Raw genomic sequence first — 24,156 nt, forward strand, 5'->3', positions numbered from 1 at the left:
TAATAATCGTTGGGCCAAATTAACTAGACTGCAGCATTTCCCGATGCTCTCTGAACAATGTAGGCTCAGGAGCCTGCAGTTATTCGAGTAATTTTTGTCTCGATTTTCAAAAAGAAGCTCTGATACAGTAACATAGATATTGCTCGCTCCCCAAACATCCATCATTTAACAATACGTTTGACTTCTCTCCCCTTCCAAAGTGTTTTTGTAGTCCAGTAAGAACCCTCACCTGCCGACGTAATGCATGTATTTTCACAAGCCCAAACATTCCTCTGCTCTCCTGCACATTCTCACTTCCAAATGACACTTTGCCTCACCAATGCCATCACGTTCGTTTAACGAGAGCTTACTTTAAAGGTGTAAGTGTCCAACGAAAGTGCCCACGGGCTACAAACTCTCCACTAATGTCCAAGCTAACAGACATGTGTAATCTGCATGCTGTCCTACAGAATACTCTACACCATGGATGAACACCAATCGTTAACTCATTAAACGTATCCCTGTTTAACAGTTATATTTACGTGTTTGAATCCCAAGAAAAAAACTTTATCATGAAACGTATCCCTCTAAAGGTTAGGAATTTTTTTTCTATTTTCTCTTTACGTAAAGGTAATGTGACTTTTTGCAAAAGAAATGTAGTACATGTTCCCTTCTCATGTAGTTTGAATTGCCACGTTGCTGTTGCGTTCGAAAATTTCTCAGGCGACTGTTGTTGCCTTATCACATTTTACATTACGTACTTTTATAGCTCTTTCAGTTGTTTCTATTGCGACAAAACGCGAACCCGGTATAATACGCCGATCGACATTCTGGAGGGGGGGGGGGTTAACAGAAATTCTGCCAGAGTTTAAATTCGGCGCGACAGGACCGTATGTAAGGGGCGGCTGGGAAATTAATTTGTCCCCAGCTCTTATGTTTTCTCTGCCTTTTTTTACATTATTTTTCCACAACCCCGATGTTTGCTCCACGATTCACCCAGCCGCATGATTCCGTGTGCTTTGCGAAAAGCCGACGAAAACAGCGCTGCCGAACTTCCACGATATCCTCCGTGTCTGTGCTCATTGGGGTTTTTATTTTCTCTCTCAGTTCATATCTTGAAAAATATTAAACAAAAACACATCCTGTGTTTGGGAGTGCCCATCGAACAGATACAAGTCTTCTAAACTGTAATAAGAATTCGCTTTTTGCGATTAGCACGGTTAGCTCCGTACGGTGGGAAATAAGTTCAACATACAAACATACAACTTGTAAATACTTTGATAGTCATTGCATTTTGTATCTGCTTTGTGTCAGGCAGTTCATAGGCGGAATTGCCTTCTCCATGTTTTTCATGTGGTATTTTAAAATGGCGGGTAAAGCACAGTGTCACGAGAAAACCGATGGATTGATCAATCTCGGTAATGATTTTATATCACAGAGGTATAATGGATGCTCCTTCATGTGAGAGTTGAGCTTTTGTGATCCCATGATGATGCTGGCTGTGATACAATTGTCAACATTTTGCTAGCATTTCAACACTCCAGTTTGCTGAAAAACTAAACCAATTGGTACGTTTGCCCACGTGACAACTCGATTTGACTGGCTCTGTGGGGGTGGTGCAGGCTTTTACATTAACAAATAATTATGAATCCTAGATAATGATAATAAAGCAATCACAGCCGTAATGTTAGCTCTGCCATAATTAAACATTGACATTAATGCGAACATGAGAGTGGTTACTATGGCTTATAATGTTCTACAATATTAACAGAGTATTGACCGAAACTCATTAGTCATTAGTGGGGTGTGTTTAACAAGACAGAGAGACAGCGGTCAGCAATGAAAGCCAATGTTTCCCGTCACGTCACTTAATGCACTTGTTATTTGTAAAATGAATGAGCATCGGGGTTTAAATTAAAATAGTCAAACACCATCTATGAGCAATACTTTTGGTTTTAAATCTTATTTGTTATTTACTTCTGTTATGACATTTGTGTTTATTAATTTCTGATCGCTGCATATGAGGCAATTTTTTGTTTGTTAAATATGTAACAAATACTAACAAAAACAGCAAGCTCTCAGCCAGTGGCTGATATTCTGTACTCCATGACAGGGATGGGTATTATATCGACAAGTATTTTTGCATCTCAACAAATCCTACTCAGGGTTCAGTGTGCCAATCACGGAAACATCTGGCCTGACCCTTAATCTTTCTATGGCCCACCCACTGTGTCACTTTCCGTTGCTCATTGCGGAGGTTAACTTCTACTCACGTGACAATGAATCGATTTGTAAATTAAAAGTGAGTCACACCGTTTGCGATGTTTACGCCTTTATTTCTCCCATCCAGTTTTTTTGAACCACATCTCCGTATGCAGACTCATCTTCTGGTTATGTTCATTGGTAAACAATATAAATGCAAGTTTTATTGTTACTCTATAATTGTAATAACACTAATTTATCCTGACATCCTTCTCAGAACCCCCACCAATTCCTATATTCTTCCTCTAATATCCTCATGACAACTGTTCTAACCACATCAACAGGACGCTATATGCAGGAGCCATATTGTCCACTTATTCATTTGTATAATTTATATTCTCCACAAAGATTATTTTCAGTCAAGGGCAGGTTGCTCCTTCTATCTCCTAAGCTGCCCAAGAAGTCTGGAACTCTTGCTCTACCCCTTGTTGTGAACATTATTGACTCGAGATTTGAAGCTTTCGTGACTGCAAGGATTCATATTCTTAGGTTTTTTCGGTAAAGTCACGTAGGTAAAACATTAAAATTAATGAAAGTAAAATAAAATAAAAATCACGACGTTTCGGAGGCAACACAAGTCTCCGTCATCAGGTGGGACCGTCACAGCCAGATTAGCTGCATCAAGTGAGGCAATGATTCAAGATGTAATCCCTTAAAAGCGAGTTGAGGGGGGAGGAGAGGGGGGGGGAGCTCATCAGAATGTGGTAGCCAATGAATGGAACGCATCGGGAGGTGGAGGGGGGGCGGGGCCAAAAGAATGTACGACGTGGTACACGAGAGTCGGCGGCGTGGACGTGGTTGTGCGCAAGCAACTACTGCTGCACACGCCAACAATACTGTTCAGCCAGCACTGGTATAAACATGGGCATTTTCGTTCTTTTCAATCATGTGTATCAACAGGTGCTTGTACACACACATGTCCACGTACACTTGCACCCCACACTCTCTTTTGGCCTCCCCTCCCCTTCTCTGTCCAATGCGTCGGCGTGACTTTACCGAAAAAACCTAAGAATATTATTGACTCGATTGTCCTGCTATTGCCCTTAAGACTATATCGTTCTTCTATGCTTATGCGTGTGCCAACTCCACACTCAGTGGCTTCGATGCTGTTCATAGTCCCTGTAAGTCTTTCTCCTCCCCACTGCAACTTACCTCCCAACCCTCCATATCTATTCACGTGCTCCTTTGCTAAAGTACCCCACTGATGTACAATCCCATGGGGTGTTGTTCCATTTTGATGCGGAATCAATGCAAGTCGTTTCACAAACTCTTCCCTTTTATCAATGTGTAGGACTTGAAATATGACGCGCCACGCGTTCGGTTGTTCTGTTGCTATGCAAGCGAGCGGTGTACAGTGGGGGGTATCTGAGAACTGGGTTGTTGTTGTCGAGCGTGAGGGAGACGTCGTTAAGATGGGCGACAGGTGTTAGGGGGTAACCAAGGATGCAGGCCGGTGATTGGTTAGGAGGGTGAGTAGTTAATGACCGGCGCCGCTCTGGCGGGAATAACAAGGCCACGTGAGGCTGGGGGCCTGGGGGCGAGTGACGAAGCGGGGGGGGGGGGGGTGAGATAATTGATTGGGACTGATTGGTGTGGGGATAAGAGGATAGCGTAACGGAGAGACGTTAGTCTTGATTGGGATTGGAGTTGGAGCGGTTGGTGCTAGGGGAAGAGACGGAGCAGTAGCGAGTAGAGAAGATACGATAACGGTAGCAGTGTATAGAGATAGCATAGAGTACGGTAACAGTGGATAGAGATAGGACAGAGTACGGTGGCAGTGGAGAGAGAGAACGCAGAGTGCGGTAGCAGTGGTAGCAGTGCATCGGTGGAATAGAGAACGGGGTAGCAGCGGAGTAACGGACCTTGGGAGAGCAGGAGAGCGAATGGAGAGACATAGAGTGTCGTTGATGGCGGATAGTGTAACGGAGCGAACGAGGAGACACGGAGCGGTGATGAGGAGAAGGTGTGAACTATAAAGTGCGAATAAACAGAACGAGAAAGACAACCGGAGTACGAGACCTACAAATGTAAGCCTCGATCAGTCTCGATGCTCTATTTAAGAAGTGTCCTGCATTGGTTTGTCTTAAGTTAGGTATTTGTAGAAGTGTATATACATTGTTTGTCGAGTAAATAGGCCATGATAGATCATTACTGTTGACTTTAAACAGTGAATAATCTTCAGTCATTGAATTTATGAATTAAAAGAATGTAAAATTAATAGGTGCATTTGGTGAAATTCTATTTCACGATGAAAATCGCGTAAAGGCACCCACATCGCATCATATACAACTGCTATCAAAACGAAGCCGTCACCTCTTTAAAGGTTAATTATTAAGCAATGTTTGTATTCGGCACCTATAATGAGGGTGTTTACATCACACCCGGGGTACACTGTGACTCCAGGGATGCCCGTGTGATTAACGCTGATGCAGGCAACCGTAGCCACGCTGGGGCAAATTACCCCTCCCCCCACTCTATAACCCCAAACACATAAGTACACACATCTCATGGGCGCGCGGGGGCAGAGATGTTAACTACCTCGACTGGTATGCAGGAAGTCGTGGGTTCGATCCCGACCCTGGCGCCTGCTGTATATTTGGAATTTGTGTGTCTCTCTCCCCGTGGTCGCGTGGATTTTTCTCCGGGTCCTCCGGTTTTCCCCACCATATTTAGAAGCACGCGTTTAGAGTACAGTATTTGGCTGCTATACATTTCCACGTGATAAGCCACTTTGTTGAGCTATCATTTGTGGGCAGGTCGCTTCTGAAAAAGAGCTATAAAATATATATATATAATTTCATTTCTTCACGTCTCAGAGAAACGTAACAAATGGCCACTAAATGTTGGCCACTAAATATTGACCACTAAATATTTACCGTAGTTCCTCACACAGCATACCAAAGAGGTGGCTGCTTCCAAGTGTAAGTGTTTCAAACGATGTTATAAGTAAAACGCAGTTTGATCCGATCACGACTGCTGAATGGTATTGAATGGTATCCCCAACCTCTTCTTTTGGGGGATGAGCCTTCCTATTTTAAATGTTTCAGCTGCCTTCTTTGCACAACCATTGCCATTTTTTGTTATCGTTGTCACAAATAGATGTACAACCAAGTAACGTTATGTTGTATCGGCCCTAATTATCAATAACAGCTAAATTTACCTGACTGCAATATGCAAATGTATTCAGCATGGAAAAACAGTTTTACTGGAGCAATGCACAGAGATAACATCGTGAATATAATACTTTAATTGAATTAAAAATAAAGTAATGTGTTTCATGATATCAACGATCCCAAAACGATTAGAGCAGATTCTTAACTCACGATGCATGCATGAATTGACGATTCAATTAATCAATTTCAACAAAATTATATGCTAACGTGATGATTAAGCGAATGAAGTGAGAAAGACTGCATATGAGTACGTACAAATGAGAGAAAATACCAAGGAGATGGTAAACGTGAGGGAGGCGCAATGACACTGACACAGACCACGGAGCTTTTCTCAGCCTCTAGGCTCCAGGAGGACCTCATCATGGCCACATAATCATCATAATGTGCCTGGTGCTAGATGACGACCGTGGTTGTAGGACCCGAGAAGAAGAAGAATGAGAGATTATGGCAGGAGCTCAGTGGCCGATGGAAGTGGAGTTTGAAGGGTGCAGCGATGAGCGAGGCTGTTAGGGGATGGGGAAGAATGCTGGAGAAGACGGTGAATAGAAGACGAAGCAGGAGTGATTGTAAAAGAGGTGGTCGGAGATTTCGTAGTAGAGATTGCAAGGGGGAAGATCATACAGAAATGAGGGAACTGCTTCATAATCAGTATTTGTAGGAAAGGGAAATCCATGAAAATGTACACGAAATTTTCAAAGTGAGTCATATATATATTTTAAAAGTCATTATACATCTACTTGATTTCTTGATAAACAAAACAAACTGTCTCAGGAATTGATGGCTATTGCAGTATTTTTAGTTGTACATTGTTGGGAGATATTTTGTTTCCGAAGCAAAGAACCCTTGAACATGTTCCTGTCATTATAAGAAACAAAGCAAATGTGTGCCAACAGTGTGAGCGTATGGAACATCGCACAGACGTGCGGCGCTGTCTCACACACACACAGGGAGAGATGGACACTGCTCAGAGTAGATGAGGGGTAGGACCGCGTGGAATGGGGAGAGTCGACGGGGTGGTTGGGGGTGTGTCGGCCAAGAATGAGGGTGGGATTAAGGCAGTTAATGGAGAAGGTCCTCGGGGACTGGATGTGTGGCACCACAAAAAAAACAGGGGGGTACGGGGTTGTGTGTTTGAAAATGTTATAGCCTACAACACAACACGTTTCTGCCCCACTTGCTCCAGTCCATCACAACGCATCATGCGTTCGTGTTCAACCGCGAATTCAATGCGTACCTTCACATTACATTGGGAGTTTATGTCAACGGTAAACTGCCAACGTCTCGTTTTTCTTTTTATTCGTGAAGGTATCGGTGGCACTTTAGCAGCAAACATCTACATTGGTTTGTCTCGCACACTACCCACATGCTTTCGTCTTGAGATGTACTCGAGGTAAGATTGTCGTATATTAAACGGGGCACCCGCCATAACGAAATGTAAACCTCGAGTGTATTTAATATGTGGATTAACTGATTGCTCCGCAACCATTCTGGCATGTAGTTATTAAAGTTGTTTTGCACGTGCGAAATTGTGGGTGTCATTTTAACAAGTTGACTAAATGATGCTATACAGCCAAGAACCCCCCCCCCCCCCCTATCGATGTCAATCTCAAGTGGCTTACATTGGCTTTTACGCAGTCTTGTAAATTTATGAGCACATACATTACTCGTACTCCGAATGTCCATTATAAATGTTCGCTGATTTAAACCAGAGTTTTGAACAAGATACACACTTTGGCTAAAAGGTAAACATACAACCGAGTACACAATCCGGATAACATTTGGTGGAAACACCAAAAAGCTGAGCATGAAATATTCCCATTTGCATGAAAACTGGATACGGTTTAAAGTATATTCGAGGTCATACACGGCGCCAAATGTAGAGTTACCGCAACGCAGGGTGCCTTCACTGCAAATGCCTTTTGTAGGAGATTAGTGCGGAGTTAGCAATGATTCCTGTGTGGAGTGCCCTTTGGAATTCCAATCGCAACAGCTGAGGCTGTGCAGAGGCGCTAATTAGCAGCTCTATAACGCACTCCCTTCATTCACAACGCGCTCCTGTCAACAGTGGCGGAGGGAAAACACACGGCAACCTCCGCCAAAGCCACCGACTCCAGAGCCATCACCGTCGCGACAAGGACAGTCAAGCACGCATTCACGTGCATTGTCAACGCAGCAGCGCACACATTTAGAATAATCACGCAACAACAATAATAATAATCGTATCAAAAGGCAACGTAAATTCACGAGCGTAAAAGAGTATTACAAGATTGTATCACGTGTGCAATTATTCCTCTGGCATTATACAACAAGCAGCGTGATTGCAATAATCGAATCTGACATCTAAAACAATGCTGCCATCACATCTTTAGGCAAACGAATGAGAGGAGAGAGCGTGCTTGTACCTCGCAAACCTTGCGGCGTTGATGAAAGAGGCTGCAGACGGTCGCGCAGGTAGGCGGCTCTGCGAACGTGCGAGGAGAATGTGTGCGGCTGGTACTCCTAATAAGCGAACTATAACGACAAGAATTTACCAGTCGTATATACGTGGGCCCTGGGGGCCATTGAGCCACGCAGATGCCAGCCCCCTGTCTCCGCCTTATAAGGGCCAGCTATTTCGCCACGGACTCCAAGGAACATTTGCTTTTACCTCATAAACCAAAACTAAATATAAATCAGCCATCTGTCCTTCTGATGTTCTCAAGCCGTTGAGTCCTACAATGGCCACACCGCGTATACATCGCCGCTGTTTACTGCATTTTAAAACAAGTGTGGTGCGGCTGACGCAATGTCTTAATAAAGCAGATGGACCGATTTTACCAGCCTTACCATTCTTGGAATTTAATAAGAAGCATAAATATTTAATATCTTTGGCATATCATTCTTATTAGCCATGTACATCTGAGCTGTGATTATTTACTTTTGTTTGACAGCAACATTGCCATGTGTTGACAATGCCCATTTCTCCTAGCCCCGATCATGTTTGCATCGTGGTGTTGCGAAATAATGGTGGCATGTGGAGCTATTCATTCAGCAGTGGATTGACCTTGACTGACGATTAAAATAAGTTTATTTATTTATATATAACTGTAGAGGATGGGCATGATTACGAATGCAAGAGACATGGTCATGTTCGGAAAAAAAAACAACAGTGCAGATCCATATCAACGATCTAAAAATAAAGACTTTGTTGAAAGTTTAATGACGTTTAAGGAAAGACTCAGTGGTTACACAACCGTATATGGCACGCTTGCCCATGAGGTGAGGTGTACGGTTAATACAGTAATCATATGCGGCGAAGCAACCACGCAGAAACGTTAAGATCTGCATGCAAAAATGCACTGCTGGTAAAACATCCATTGATTTTGGAAATAAATTAAATGTAATGTGCATGAATACGATGCGTGCCGCCGTGGTCTCGCGGTTATCACACTGTGGACTTGCAATCCAGAGGTCGTCGGTTTGAACTCCTGGCACGCCGGCTAAAACAATGGGGCACGTTCCTTGAAATGCCTCATTTTCTCCGGTACCCATCTGCCCACCCAGAACTATAAATGGGTACGGCCACAATTAGTTAATTGGCACGTCGCAAGTGGTGGGCTAAACTGTGGGGAGCATATCCTTCCAGATTAACCTGCTTAGACTGTTATTAAGATTTTTTATTACATGTCGCTGCCACAGACGGATATAAAGGTATGTCTTCTCTGAAGCAATGCACTCTTCCCATTGCCACGCTTAAATGTGTGTGCCAGCAAATAGACATCATTATGATGAAATTAGAGCATTTGATTTAAAGTCATAACCTTGGTTCATGATTTTATCAGGCTACAGGGTTTAAATATATATTCATTTAACAGGCAAAAAAATCTGTCCAATTAGCAACATGTAGATGAGCATTACAATTCAGCCAGGATACTTTGTCTGAGCATTCGTTAAAGGTGTGGCTTTTTAAGCCCCTGGCTCACTCACTCGTGCCACTGATTGATGGAAGGGCCTCCGCCAATCCAGTGGTGATTATCCATTCCCTACGCAGGTGTGTGGGCCCGCGGGAGGCAGGGATGAGTGGCCCGCAAAATACCTCGTGTGAAGCGATCGAGGAGAGATGAACGTCTTTCATTAGAGCCAGAGCCCTTCCCATAGCCTTTGTCAATAATGCATGGCTTGCGATTAGTGCACGGTATTACGGCAACACTTGCCCTCTGTACAGTAACCGGTCACTTTACTTTGTGTATCGTGTGGTTCCTGAGCGCAGGCCCAAACGACCGAAACACCAAGCGACCAGCAATCAACAGCGTTGTCGAAAATGGAATCGACAGGCGCTCACGTATTTTTTTGATCGATCAAGGTCAGAGAAAGTTGGGAAAAGTGACGATGACAGAGGGGGAATTCCAAAATCGAGCAGTGCGAGGGAAGAAACAGAACGTAAAAGAGCTTCACAAACTCCAATCCTCATGACCCAGCACGGTTCGTCTTTCCAAGTTTACCAATCCGTCCATATACAAACTGAGCCAATGTCTGATGATTGCTTAACATGTCCTGCATAATGTGGGACAAGCGTATAAATATTTGTTTCCCACGTGCTTTGAGAGCGCTGATACATATTAAGAGCACTTTGGATGCGGAGAGCACTTTTTTGCCTAATTTGGCCACCAATTCTTCTCAGGAATAGAAATACAACCTCCCCCAGCTGCCAACAAACGTTGAGGATGTGCAAACATCGCTGGGCCAGACACCCCTTTCTTGCCCCACACGGTTGTTGTTGATGGGTACTGCCTCTCCTATCATCTTGCAGGAATGCTCAACACATTTGCAAACCTGTTCCTGGGGGTCAGAGACTAGATCCCCATTCCTCTCGTCAAGTAGCATTAGCCATCATGCAAACTCTGGTCATTCTCGCAGCAGCTGCTTCTGGCTAGCAATCAAATAAAGACGGTCACTGCATCACACGCTTTCAGATGCGCTTCTGCGACCGTCTGGAACGCTCTTCCTTCCGATATGAGAAAACCACTGGAGCTATGCACTTTTAAATCTTGATTGAAAACTAATTTCTTTAGAAGTGATGTTTGCGTTAAGTTTGTTGTCCTTCCTCCAAACTTCCGATTATAACGGTTGGCTACGTACGGTGTGAAAGAAGTTAAACATACATAAAAAGTGTCACAATAGGAGTTGCGCTGCAAGTCATTTTCTGGTATTAAAAGAGTGATTTGTGATCTCAGGCTACCAACGCAGTTGCTATCTCAACGACTCTTCCACTCATCCTTGCAATGCTTGATGGCTCTCTTAACCTCCATGCAAATGCTGTAGAAAGCCTTTTCATTGTGTGACACCACATTTTGTGAATGTAATAACGGGTCTGCTGCTTTCTATAAGCCAGATAAAACACCTCCCATCATTCAGAGCTACGACGGAGGTGTGGACTGGGTACCCAGCGCAGCCATAGCAGCTGCATAAGCCGCCATCGTGAACCTCATCCGTTTCTTGTCACATTCTTTATTGTCACTTTGCTCATTCCTCCTGTATTCTCTCCATGTGTTGCTTATTGGCTGTCCCAGCCAGTTACCGTTTACTTAACGCAGGGGTCGGCAACCTACGGCTCCGGAGCCGCATGCGGCTCTTTACGGGCTGCTTCTTGACGATATGAGTACATACTGTACGTATGTACAGTATGTACTCAGATGCATTGCGGCTCTTGAAATACTGAATTTTGTACCGAATTGTAAAGAAATGGCTCTTCTTGTTATTTTGGTTGCCGACCCCTGACTTAACGTGTATTATTGTGCGTCATCAGGTGCGTGGGAATGTCAGAATCAGAATCTTTATTGAGTCTGCAGGAGGAATCCGATTAGCTATGCAGCTGTTTGTCAGAGCTATCCAATATGAGTGGGTCAGCAAGTTACAACAGCAAATACACAAAAAAATGAAGGGCTTTCTAAACATATAAAATGGGAAACGAGTCACTAAATATTAATAAATACGTAAATACACTAATTGTATAAGTCTGATTTGTGTTGTCAAATGTGTTGTAGTTTTCTACCATGAATGTGCCCTATTTTTGTAATCTGTGGACATGATTAGCATGGAAATGACCCGTCACTCTGTAACCACAGCCCAATCGATACTTTGCCCCCACCCCCGCCACCTCAATGGTGGCAAACCCGTATTTTGGCTCAGCAAAAACGGCATTATAATCAGTGGCCAAATGTTTGCATCCCTCAGTACCCTTGGCCCAGCGATGTGTTCATCCTAAAACCATTTGGGATTCACCGTTTAGAATTCTTCTTGACGAGCGTCAGCACAATTGTCCGCCGAATTTGACTTTTTTTTTTAAAATATCACGCATTTTGACATTAAAACAAATATTTTCCCTGACAAACACAGTGCATTGTATTGCATTGCACCGGCAGCATTATAGAGCAAAGACAAGTGCTGTTAGCCTTAACAGGCTGCTGGGGCAAGTGCTGTTAGCGAGCACCTATGAATTAGAGAGCGCGCACACACACATAGTAGACCCCTCTTAACGACGGTGATTGGTTCCACGAAACCGGCCGTTACGTGATTTCGTCGTTAAAGGAGATGGCTGCACTTCAAAGCGCAGCAGACACTGAATGCAAGCAATACCCCAACACTCACGCGAATGGACGTCGCTGATTGGCCGAGGCCTGGTCAGACCACTTTGGAGCTTGCCGATTGGTCAAAATTCGTGCTCGTCGTAAGGCCGTCGCTAACAGGGGGAATGGTCGGTAAGCGAACACATTGGGCTCTACGGAGGCCCGTCGTTACTATACACTACTATACATTATACACTACACTATACACTACACATTGGGCTCTATGGAGGCCCGTCGTTAAGCGATTAGTCGTTAACAGGGTTGGTCGTGAAGAGGGGTTCTGCTGTATTTGAGAAGTAAAGCATGGGGTGGCAATGGCTGGAGAGCCGAGTTTTTCTTTTGATTTTTTTCATGCATAAGATGCTCGAAGCACTGACAGCCAACTAGCGTTTTGACCAGAACGTTAGACGAAGCAATTGCAATGTGTCCCAAAATGACACACGCGGGGGGGGGGGGGGTATTTAATAGATTCAACTTACATCGGTGGGCACCGCCCTCGCAGACAGCGCTGTGTCAACGCCAGTGGAATAAGTGCCGGGTCTCGCTCACCACCTACGAGGTCCGAGCACTAAAACCGAACCCCCTGCCATGAGGGCACTTGAGTCTTGGTCAATAATGAGAAACCCCCCAGAATAGATTACCTTTTGACTTTTGTATTTTTGTCGGAGTGTGTGGTTACTCTCGCTGCGCCCTATTCCCCGTTTGCGGCTCCTCTTGCACACCGCTCGATCGCTTCTCTCTGCAATGCTCGAGGCTTTCTGCCTATAAATGGCACACCTCTCGCGAGCCAATCACAAAAACGAATTTGCGATATTGGAATGGGTCACTGTGCTATGGTAACAATATTTGCCGATTAATTTGTATTTTTATTTTAGTGTCAGGAGCATGCTATAGGATTTGTTACAGTGAGTAAAAGGTTTAAAATTATCATGAAATAAATGAAGTGCCTACAGACACACATACTTAATACAAACAGGCAAATCAGTGGCGACACACACGACCTGAAATCCAGCACTTAGGGGGCAGCCAGGGTTCGTGGATCACTGCACAGATTCTGTGCAACTCCCTTCCCGTGGGCGTTGAGGTGCCGTAACCCTGGGTCGCCAGAAGGCGGCACAGCACTCTTGTGGACTCCCAAAGAGCATTTCTCTCTCACTCGCAAGAGTTTTCTCCGCACGCTTCGGTTTCTTGCCACACGTATAAACACTCTTTAATACATATGTAGGGCTGTTACAGAGAGCCCGTTATGCATGGCAGCCTATGGTAAACAAGCACAGTGGGCGGGGCTACGTCAGTGCACGGGCAGGTGCCCTCTACGACGTCCGCGCTTCGGACGTTACGATCCCCCGGGGCCCCACCCCTCAGGGAGGGGGGTGTATAAAAGGGGAATGTATCGGGAGGCTCGGGAGTGATGTTTAGCTAAAGAAGAGGAGGCGGAAGACGTCTGAGATAGAGCCCTGGACTCCCCCTGGTACGCCGTCCTTATCAGGACCGCGCAGGCTCGAGCCAGTGGCGTGGTACCAGAGCCAGAGCCAGTGCTGGTCTGGACTCTGGGTACCGGGCCCGACTGACCAGTGTCGGGCCAAGATAGCCTCCCCTAGCCCATTAGTGGAGGACTCAGAGGCAGGCTAAGGTTAGCCTAGAGGTGTGTCCTCAGATAGACGGGTGAGGGGGCCGATACCCCCTCAATTGTGTATGTCACAAAGTTGGTATTCAAATAAACAAGTGTGCCTCCAACTCCGGTGTCAACGAGTCGTAAGCGTTACTACATCTGGCGTCAGAAGTGAAACAAAGTACGAACATGGATACACGCCGGACGACTCGAGTCGGAGTACCAGGGGCGGAGGACACCGCTGCAGTTGGAGAGCCCGAGACGGCTGAAGATGCCATCGAGCAGCCGGGGCTGGGTGCATCCACGCCACAGCAGCTGGAGGAAGGGGAGCCGTCGACGGAGGGGCTGAGGCAGGCGCACGCGAAGCTGGCCGAGCTGCTGTACGCCGCAGCCGCCATGCTCGATAACATCACACGGCTGGGGGCTGCGGGACCGCCACGAGGCGACAGCAGCCAACGACCACAGCGCCTTCCCGCCATTTCAACGGAGCAACATTTTGAAACTCCCGCCATCGCCGCAGCTGCTGTTGAGGGCGTGGCCGCTCTAAGCATCGCGTCCAACGGCGGGAGTACAGTACCTGCCGCGTCACCACGGGTGCGACCGGCGATGCCATCGCTGCTTCGGGCCGACGCTGAGTCGAGTGAGGGAGACGAGGGAGCGCGATCGTCCTCTGCAGCCGCTGCCTTACATCAGCGACTGCCGCCGCTCAAAGAATTTGTGGGCGAGGAGGGCGACTGGGGCGGCTTCCAGCGGCGCTTCCTCGCTCACCAGGAGATGGCACAGTGGACAGACGCCGAGGCTCTCCGAGCACTGCCAGCACTCCTCGACAGCGACGCCCTCGCCACACTAACATCGGCAACGAAGGAGAGGCGTTCCACGCTGCGTAAGGCGATGCAAGTGCTGTCCGCTGTGTATGGGCCACCATCGGACTGTCGTCAACTCTTTTACGATCGCCAGCGGGGGACGAAGGAGTCGCCCCTGGCGTACCGTACAAGCCTCCTGGCGCTGGCAAAGGAAGCCTTTCCACGAATGGACGACGAGGGGATCGACGCCATGGTGACAGAAAAGATACTTTTGCTGGCGGACGACTTAGACATCGTCATTGTCGCACAGGACGATGCAGAAATGTGCTCCCTCCAAGCGGCCCGTCTCCTCCATGCAAACCTGTCCTCTCAACGACGGAAGGCCAGCAAGGCGGCGAGCGGGCGCGCCGTCGCTGCAGCCACCCTCCCGGCGGAAGAGGTTTGCGCCATCAACCATCGACGGCAGCACGGAGCGGGAGCGCGGGAGGACCGGGCCGGTTCAAGCCGTCTACAACATCCATCGTCGCCACCAGCGCTTCCACGCTGTTATAACTGCGGCATCCGGGGCCACGTCGCCTCGGGGTGCCGCTCTCCTCGGCAGCGCGGGACGACACCTCAACGGGACGCCGGCCCTCGTCACAAGCTCCACCATCATAATCCGGCGAGTCGCGGCACCCCTCATGTTTGGCCCACGCACACGCCCGTCACACACTCGAACACCGCAGCGAAGGGGGGGCCAATATCGCGTACCATGGCACCAACACGCACCACTCTGGGTACTCACATTGAACCCAGCCAGTGGTCCGTGTTGGCCCATCGGGTTGTAGCCGCGTCGTCGGGGTCGTCGGCCGTTGTGGGTCACATCGATGGGGTCGAGGTGCGCATCCTGGTCGATACAGGGGCATCGGCGACCATTATTTCGGAGTTGATTTATAACATTCTCCCTGCCCAGAGCCGTCCTTTGATGCCTGTTAATGTACCATTCTTTGCTGCTAACGGGGGTTCACTTGGCATCATCGGACAAATTCGAGCCCAGATTTGTGTCGGGGATATTAAATTATCTGGGCCGATTTTTGTTTCCTCCTCGCTGGCGGTTCCGTGCCTGCTGGGGACGGACTTCCTGGCCAAAATGCCGATTAGGATATTAATCGACCAGGGATGCATTGAGCTCCCATCGGGCCGACGCATGGCGTTTCTGCCATCCCCCGCTACGAGCCGGACGGCGTGCGCGACGGTGCCGGCGTTCGTAGATAGAACGGTGCGCGTTCCTCCGGGGGCGCAAATGTTGATCCCCTTGAAACTTCGGCGGCCCTTCGCTAAGGGCATTGGGGCTCAAGGGGTTCTGTTGGGACCGTCTAGGGCCGGGGTCAGTGGACCTAATTTACTCCCGGCCCAGACCATAGTGAGAGGGGAAGGAGAACCCTTCATCGCGGTCCTCAATGTGGGCTCGCAGATGGTCGTGGTCCCACAGGGGACCGTGCTTGCTCACGCAACGCCGGTGCCCTGTGAGGAACCCGTCGCGAGTCATGTCGGCGCTGTCCCTGCACCGCGGCCACATTCGGACAGCGATGAAGGGTGGCTCGAGGCGCTTTGCGCGGGATCGACGGACCTCTCAAATTTAGAGCGCCAACGTCTTAAGACACTACTGCGGGAATTTTCCGACGTTTTCAGTCGGGATAAATACGATTTGGGCTGCACTCATCTGCTGCGTCACCACATTGATACGGGTGACAGCACGCCAATACGCCAGAATCCTTTTCGGTTGAGTCCCGCCGAAAAGGACCATGTCAAATTGGCTGTTGATGACATGCTAGCCGCCGACATCATTTCTCCCTCCAACAGCCCTTGGGGAGCGCCGATCGTCCTGGTTAAGAAGCAGGACGGTTCGTTGCGGTTTTGCGTTGACTTTCGGCGCCTTAATAAAATTACGGTTGCCGACGCATACCCGCTCCCACGGATGGACGAATCGCTTGACGCCTTGGCGGGAGCGCGATTCTTCTCCACATTGGACTTACTTTCGGGATTCTGGCAGCTTCCTCTGGACGATGATTCAAAGCCTAAAACTGCTTTCCGTACTCCGCACGGCCTGTTTCAATTCAACCGGTTGCCGATGGGCTTACACTCAGCGCCGGCAACTTTCCAGCGGTTGATGGAATTGGTTTTGGCTGGTTTGCAATGGGAGTCGTGCCTGATTTATTTGGATGACGTCATTGTCTTTGGCAAAACTTTTGATGAACATCTCCAGAGGTTGCGGGCGGTTTTCCTAAAGATGCGGGCTGCTAATTTGAAATTTAAGCCCCAAAAATGCCATTTGTTACGCCAGTCGGTGCGTTATTTGGGGCACATCGTGGGGCGCTCAGGTATTTCTACCGATCCCGCCAAAACGCAGTGTGTAAGCTCCTGGCCGACTCCCACCTCAGTGGGAGAGGTTAGGAGTTTTATTGGGTTTGCGTCGTATTATAGACGCTTCGTCGCTAATTTTGCGACTATCGCCAAACCCCTACATGCTTTGACATCTAAAGGGGTTCGGTTCTGCTGGGGTCAGGAGGAGGAAGCTGCTTTTTGCTCCCTTCGGGACGCTTTGGTAAACGCTCCTCCCCTGATTTACCCTGATTTTTCAAAACCGTTCTTGCTCGACACCGATGCGAGCAACATGGGTATTGGGGGCGTGCTCTCCCAGGTGGTTGACGGCGTGGAACGTGTGGTTGCGTACGGCAGTCGGGTGTTGTCTCCAGCGGAGCAACGGTATTGTGTCACCCGTAGGGAACTGTTGGCAATTGTCCATTTCGTCCAACAGTATCGCCCATATCTGTACGGTCGGCATTTCACCGTCCGCACAGATCATGCGGCACTGCAGTACGCCCTGAGGGTTCAACAGCCATCGGGACAATTGTCCCGATGGTTGGAGGTCCTCCAGGATTACGATTTCCAAACCACATACCGTAAGGGCGTTCGCAACACCAACGCGGACGCTCTGTCACGCTTGCCAACCACCTCCGAGTGTGCATGCCTCCTGGGGTCTGGACGTTGCAGGCCTCCAGGGGACACATCGGTACCTGTCTTGGCGGCCGCCAACGACGCAATGGTTCCTAATTCGATCGAACAACAGGGCAAAGATTCCCTGTTGGGGTTGCCCGTCATTGAATGGGGGCGCCTCCAGATGGAGGATGTCTCCCTCCTCGGGTGGCGACGTCGCGTTGGCGGTGCGGCGGGGGGAAAAAGAGGTGCTTCCGACGCATGGGAAATGTGCCAAGGTCTGCTAATGCATTGGGACCGGAAGTCACGTCGACATCGGCTGGTTGTCCCTACTGGGTTGCGGGGTAGGGTGGTATGGGCCGCTCATGAGCGCCTCCTACACCTGGGGACCCAAAAGACTCTCGCCTTGCTGCAACTTGATTTTTACTGGCCTGGCATGACGAGGGATGTTGGGGATTTGTTGGGATCATGCCCTCAATGTGCACAACGCAAACCGCCGGCACGGGAGTCTAACCCGCCCTTGCAATCGATCAAAGTGTCCAGGATAAACGAGCTGGTCGCTCTGGACATTTTGGGACCATTCCCCGCCACCCCCAGAGGGAATAGATATTTGTTGATGGGTGTCGAGTATTTTACACGCTGGCCTATGGCCTGGCCTCTGGCCAACCAGTCGGCAGCAGCCATCGTGGAGGCCTTTGTTCAGGGTTATGTCCTGGACAAAGGTGCTCCGGAGAGGCTGCTGACCGACCAGGGCAGAAATTTTTCCGGTAAACTACTCAGACAAGTCTGCGATCTCCTGGGCACAAAGAAAATTCGGACCTCCCCATATCACCCACAAACTGACGGGATGGTCGAACGTTTGCATCGCACCATCTCGTCCATGTTATCACAACAAGTTTCGGACTCGCAAACGGATTGGGACCTACAAATTCAGGGGGTCTTGGCGGCGTACCGGATGGCACCCCATGCGGCTACGGGGTTTTCTCCCTTTTACCTCATGTACGGCCGAGAACCAGACCTGCCTGTTCGTGCCCAGTTGCGGATCCCTGTGCCGCAGGGAAAAACTAATCTGGCTGACCACGTTAAATTTAATCTGGACAAATTGACCGAGGCACGGGATGCTGCAATGCAAAACTCTGACCTCCATCAGAAGGCAAATGAGCGCCTCAGATTGAGTCGAGCGCACATGCTGCAGTGGAAGCCGGGGGACAAGGCATGGTTGCACTGCCCCCAGGTGCCACTGGCAACCTCCTCTAAACTGGTGCGGCCGTGGCGGGGCCCTGTGGAAGTGGTGGAGGTGTTACGTCCGCAGTGCGTGCGCATCAAGTGGGGGAAGCGGCGATGGTTCGTGCACCCCTCCAGATTAAAACCCTTCGCTGCGGTACACAACCCCACTTCACACGCGCGTGGCCAAACATGTGGGGGGTCGGCCGACTTGCTGGGTCCGTCTCCGTCGCTCTCACCTAATGCCTTGCCGGCTGTGCCACCTTCAGGAGCATCAGGAGTGACGGGCTCACGCCCGATCACCCCTCCTGCGGATGCCGAGGGTCACGCGGAGTCAGAGGAATGCTCACCTCAAGACGGACAGTCGCCACCTGATGGTCCGCCACGCGGGGTTACCCCGTGTGAGGGGCCCGCTGCAAGGACGCGCGCTAAAATGCGCAAACTGTTGTGAGGCCGGAAAATGTGTACATAGCTGTTGTGTTTATTGGGTGTTGTGTGGATGGTGTGTTTCCCGCTCCTCGGATGTACATATGTTGGGTTCACCGTTTGTTGTGTGTGCGGGGTGGGTTCCCTGCTGGTTGTATATAAGCTGTTTTTTTTACGGAATTCGTATTTATTCGGGGGGGTGCGACGGGTTGTTTCTCATCTTGTTGTTGTGTCTTGTTCTGGTTCCTGTTATGGTTCAAAAATAGTGAGGCACACGTGAGGGGGTGAAGGCACCTTTATTGTCAAATTTTTGTATGTTGGCAGCCGGGACGGCTGCATGCTATGTGGGGGGGAGTGATGTAGGGCTGTTACAGAGAGCCCGTTATGCATGGCAGCCTATGGTAAACAAGCACAGTGGGCGGGGCTACGTCAGTGCACGGGCAGGTGCCCTCTACGACGTCCGCGCTTCGGACGTTACGATCCCCCGGGGCCCCACCCCTCAGGGAGGGGGGTGTATAAAAGGGGAATGTATCGGGAGGCTCGGGAGTGATGTTTAGCTAAAGAAGAGGAGGCGGAAGACGTCTGAGATAGAGCCCTGGACTCCCCCTGGTACGCCGTCCTTATCAGGACCGCGCAGGCTCGAGCCAGTGGCGTGGTACCAGAGCCAGAGCCAGTGCTGGTCTGGACTCTGGGTACCGGGCCCGACTGACCAGTGTCGGGCCAAGATAGCCTCCCCTAGCCCATTAGTGGAGGACTCAGAGGCAGGCTAAGGTTAGCCTAGAGGTGTGTCCTCAGATAGACGGGTGAGGGGGCCGATACCCCCTCAATTGTGTATGTCACAAAGTTGGTATTCAAATAAACAAGTGTGCCTCCAACTCCGGTGTCAACGAGTCGTAAGCGTTACTACACATATATAAACACCCAGCTCTGGCATTCTGTCATTCTGTGACTGGGTCACGTAAACGAAACGTGGCCATTAGTTGCTACTTCAGCCCACCGGTGTGTTGGAGAGTAAATCCACAACATTTACAATTCGCATTTACTCTCCAACACATCGGTGGGCTGAAGTAGCAACTAATTTGCACGTTTTGTTTACGTGACAAACCTTACTGGATGTGTCGGGTGGTGGAGGGTTTAACGACACATTTATATTTACGCGATCTAACCCAAAAACATATATTATGGACAAACGGAGTTATGATAAAATGTACCTATTTTTGCATTTATCCATAATGCTCCATTGGCAACGCGTAATGTCGTTATATTAGTTAACATACGTTTGGATCATGGTTAATACATTGAAAATAAGAAAATCAAAACAGTACGTGTTTTTACAGGAACCAGTACCACAAAATGTCAGTCCCCATTTTTCACGGCAACAATTTTTACATTACAGCATTTCATATCGACCACATGTAGTTATTGCACTTTACATATTTACTACGTGTGAGCACTATTACATTTTACCGAAACGAATTGCACATTTCCCCAGTTTTTATGTTATACAGAGCCGTGTGCACTATAAATGTAACTCTTTGTAACATTAATGCATAATATTTCCATTGTTTCAAATTCAATTCCTTCAGGGTTATCCAGCCATGCACGGTGGGGGCATGTAGGCCTTCAACAAGAATCAGTGACATCGTCTCGGTTATCTTCAGCTGGACTCCAGATATACAAACTTATTCAGGCACAGAAATTGTAATTTTCAATCCCAAAATAGAAACCAATGGTATAAGAATGATCCGTTAATGCTGCTGTTGCATTGGCAGTGGTGCACAAGCATAATTAACACAACTCATTGCTTTTTTTATGGATGTAATATATAACTTATTTCAGAAAAATTGTTTTCCACTTAAGACAGTGTTGTTGGTGAATGGTGAGTTTTAAGTCTTAACAGTATAGGCTGTAATCCAGTGTATACTTTATTCGCGTACGTTACCAGAACAACATTATAGTACAAAGGTGCAAATATATTGTGCTGCATATTAAGACGTGCTCCCTCACTCATAACGGATGGCTTGGCCAAATGAAGCCCACTTTCATAATGCGCAAGAAGTGAAGAACGTGTGAACTCGGTGCGCGGGCAATGCTTTAGAGAGCGGGGTTTATGTTTTCTTAAATATTTGACAGTATTCACTGTACAACACGATCTGAACAGCTCAGCAGCCAGATGTATTGCTTGTTATGCAGCATAGAGGCATCTTGAAAAGACATTTATTTTTTGTAAAGCAAACATTAACAACATTAAATTAAATGTCATAAAATCTTTCAAAATTACGCGAGAAAGTAAACGTTACATCTAAAGTCATTAAATATATATTGGTCTCGTAAAAATAATAATTTTGGCCATATGCTGGTACATCTTTAGATCGTGTGTGTTTAATTTGAAAATACAGTTCACCCTGGCCACTACAGTGGTGTGCCTTGTGTTAAGTAACAAAGAGTGTGTCTCCACATTTTGTTCCCTTATCATCAGGGCAAAACATGCTTTAAATCGCCTCTCTGCAGAATAAAACCTTCTATCGACACAAGCCGCACGCGACAAAATGGGTACAAAACAGCACTTTGCCATTTAAGATGTCAAAATAAAACCAACAATCTTTTTTTGCGTAATATCATCAGCCAACTACTAGGTTATTACATGTTTAAAGGCAAAAACGCACAAGAAAAATATACTTAAAAGCATTTTAACGACATACTATAAAATGCAACATTTTAAGCGTCAAGAGCATTTTATATTATTATTTTCATTTGATATCGTCATTGAGTAAAAACAGAATTGCAAGCAGGGCTTACCGCGTGCTCCGAAGTGAAATTCTAAATCTTGTAGCCCTCCAAGCGTCACGTTTCTGTAAGCAGTGAACTCTAAACAAGAGCGACCATGTGGGTTTCTCAGCTGTTGATGTCTTGACAGGTTTAATATGCACATACATACACACATATACACATATATATCCATTACAGCAGGAGATCCACTGCTGCAGTCCAATAATCCTTTAATGCATATGATAGGTACTGGATTACCATTAATACATACACATACATTATTAAATTGCTTTATTAACCTTGTAGGTCACATTTTCAAATGCTAATGAACACCATTAATGCAAGACCACGACCAAAATGCATTCACATGAAATATACACATCAATACAGCCATTTTGCGACGTTACTTTCATTGCCGTCAGATGCATTTATTCTAACGTATACTTTTTTTTTTTAAAGGAGCATCATATGCATTTTAAAAGCATTACTCAAGCCAGAGTGTCTCGTCGAATCTAATGCTCATGTGTCACATCAGCTATTTCGGTGCAGATTATTTCCGAAATGAGCCCCGGACGATATGACGTAATTGACAAATTATCAAATGCAAAAGGGGCGATGAACCCCGAGCAGGACAAAATGGAGAGGGCATGAGGGCCGTCATTATCCATTTTGTTGCGGTCGCTCGAACAATTATTTTTTAAATGAGGACAATGCCGTGAAAAAAATGGCAGGATGGACAGTTTGTAAAGCAAAAATAATGTTTAAGGTTTCCAAGAAAATACAAAGGCCAGATCATTTTTTTTCTATCGGTAAATATGCTGAAATTATTTTCATTTACCGCGAGAGATGAGTGCCTGTGTAATGCGAGCAAGGATATGGTCACGTGAGTGTGGGCGGAGTCAGGGTCACGTGCGGAGGAGGAGGAGTCAGGGTCACGTGAGGGGGAGGATATAAGGGGAGAACCGGAAGGGGATCGGGAGTGGAGACAGAATAGAGAAGGGAGAGGCCACGCGGAGAGCTGGCGAGGAGTGGCGCGATTGCCACGAGGCAGGAGTCACGGCACCGTCGGCCAGCGGTGTTCGTGGAGCAGCGGGGGTGTCTGCAGAGTGTGCGGGAGCACACGGAGCAGCAGGGTGGCTGCTGGGTGCGCGGGGAGCACACGGAGCAGCAAGGGGGCTGCAGAGTGTGCAGAGCACATGGGCAGCGGGGTGGCTGCAGGGAGAGAGTGAGTGGGAGCGGAGGATTCAGACGACGTGCGGAGGCACGAGGCGGAGAAGGTGCGGGTCGGAGCGGAGACATCGCGGGGTGCGAGCAGACGGTGCGGGTCGGAGCGGAGACATCGCGGGGTGCGAACAAGAACCCAATAAAGGACACGGAGAACAACATCGGCTGAGAGTCCTTTATTACACTGGGGTCAGAAGTGAGACATGTCGAAACAGCTCAGAAGGAAGGCCATACCTGCACCATCTTCTGCGCCAGCTTCTGAAGAAGACGACGACCCTTCTTTGGCGGTAGCGCTACCAACAATGGAAGGCGGAGGCGAGACAGGGACGGGCGACGCGCCGAGAGTGCTGGATGCCGCCGGCGCACCGGGACCGTCTCCGGGGGTGGGCGCCGAGGAAGGGTGGCGACACGTGGCGGCCCAACTCGAGTCGCTGAAGGTGGTTTTAACTCAGCTTTGCACCCTGGTGACGCCCACGACGAGTCCGGGGAGCCCGAGCGGAGGGCAGCCGAGTGGGGCCTTGTCGTCGCTTCCAGCTCTCTCCGCCACGCGGCACGGGGCCGCCATCTTGGGCGTGGTCGGGGAAGAACGGCGGGAAGACGCCATCTTGCCGCCTCCGACGCGGGAGGACGCCATCTTGGGAGTGGTAGGAGACGAACGATGGGGAGCCGCCATTTTGAACACGTTGCAACGTGACGCCATCTTGTCGCTACCACATGGAACATCTTCGGTGAATGAAGGCGGCGTGGGGACCCGCAGCCAGCGTCTGACGACGGTGAAAGAGTTCTCCATTGGTGGAGATTGGAGCGCATTCGCCTGCCGTTTTCAAGCGGCGGTACGATCCGCTAAATGGACTGATGCTGAGGCTTTGGAGGTCTTGCCAATGGTTCTTGACGATGAGTTCGTCCGGTTCTTTCGCTCCATCAAAGCCGCTAAGAAGACGACGCTACAGGGGGTCTTTGAGGAAATGGCGGAGGCGTACGAGCCCCCGGACGATGCACACCGCAGGTTCGTGCAGCGGCAATGGGCACCTGAAGAATCGCCGGTGGCATTCCGGGGCGCGGTGATCGAGTTAGCAATGGCCGCATATCCGGAGACTGAGCCC

Source organism: Lampetra planeri, chromosome 8 (assembly GCF_965212315.1).
Source record: "Lampetra planeri chromosome 8, kcLamPlan1.2.h2, whole genome shotgun sequence".
In the NCBI taxonomy this organism is placed as follows: Eukaryota; Metazoa; Chordata; class Hyperoartia; order Petromyzontiformes; family Petromyzontidae; genus Lampetra; species Lampetra planeri.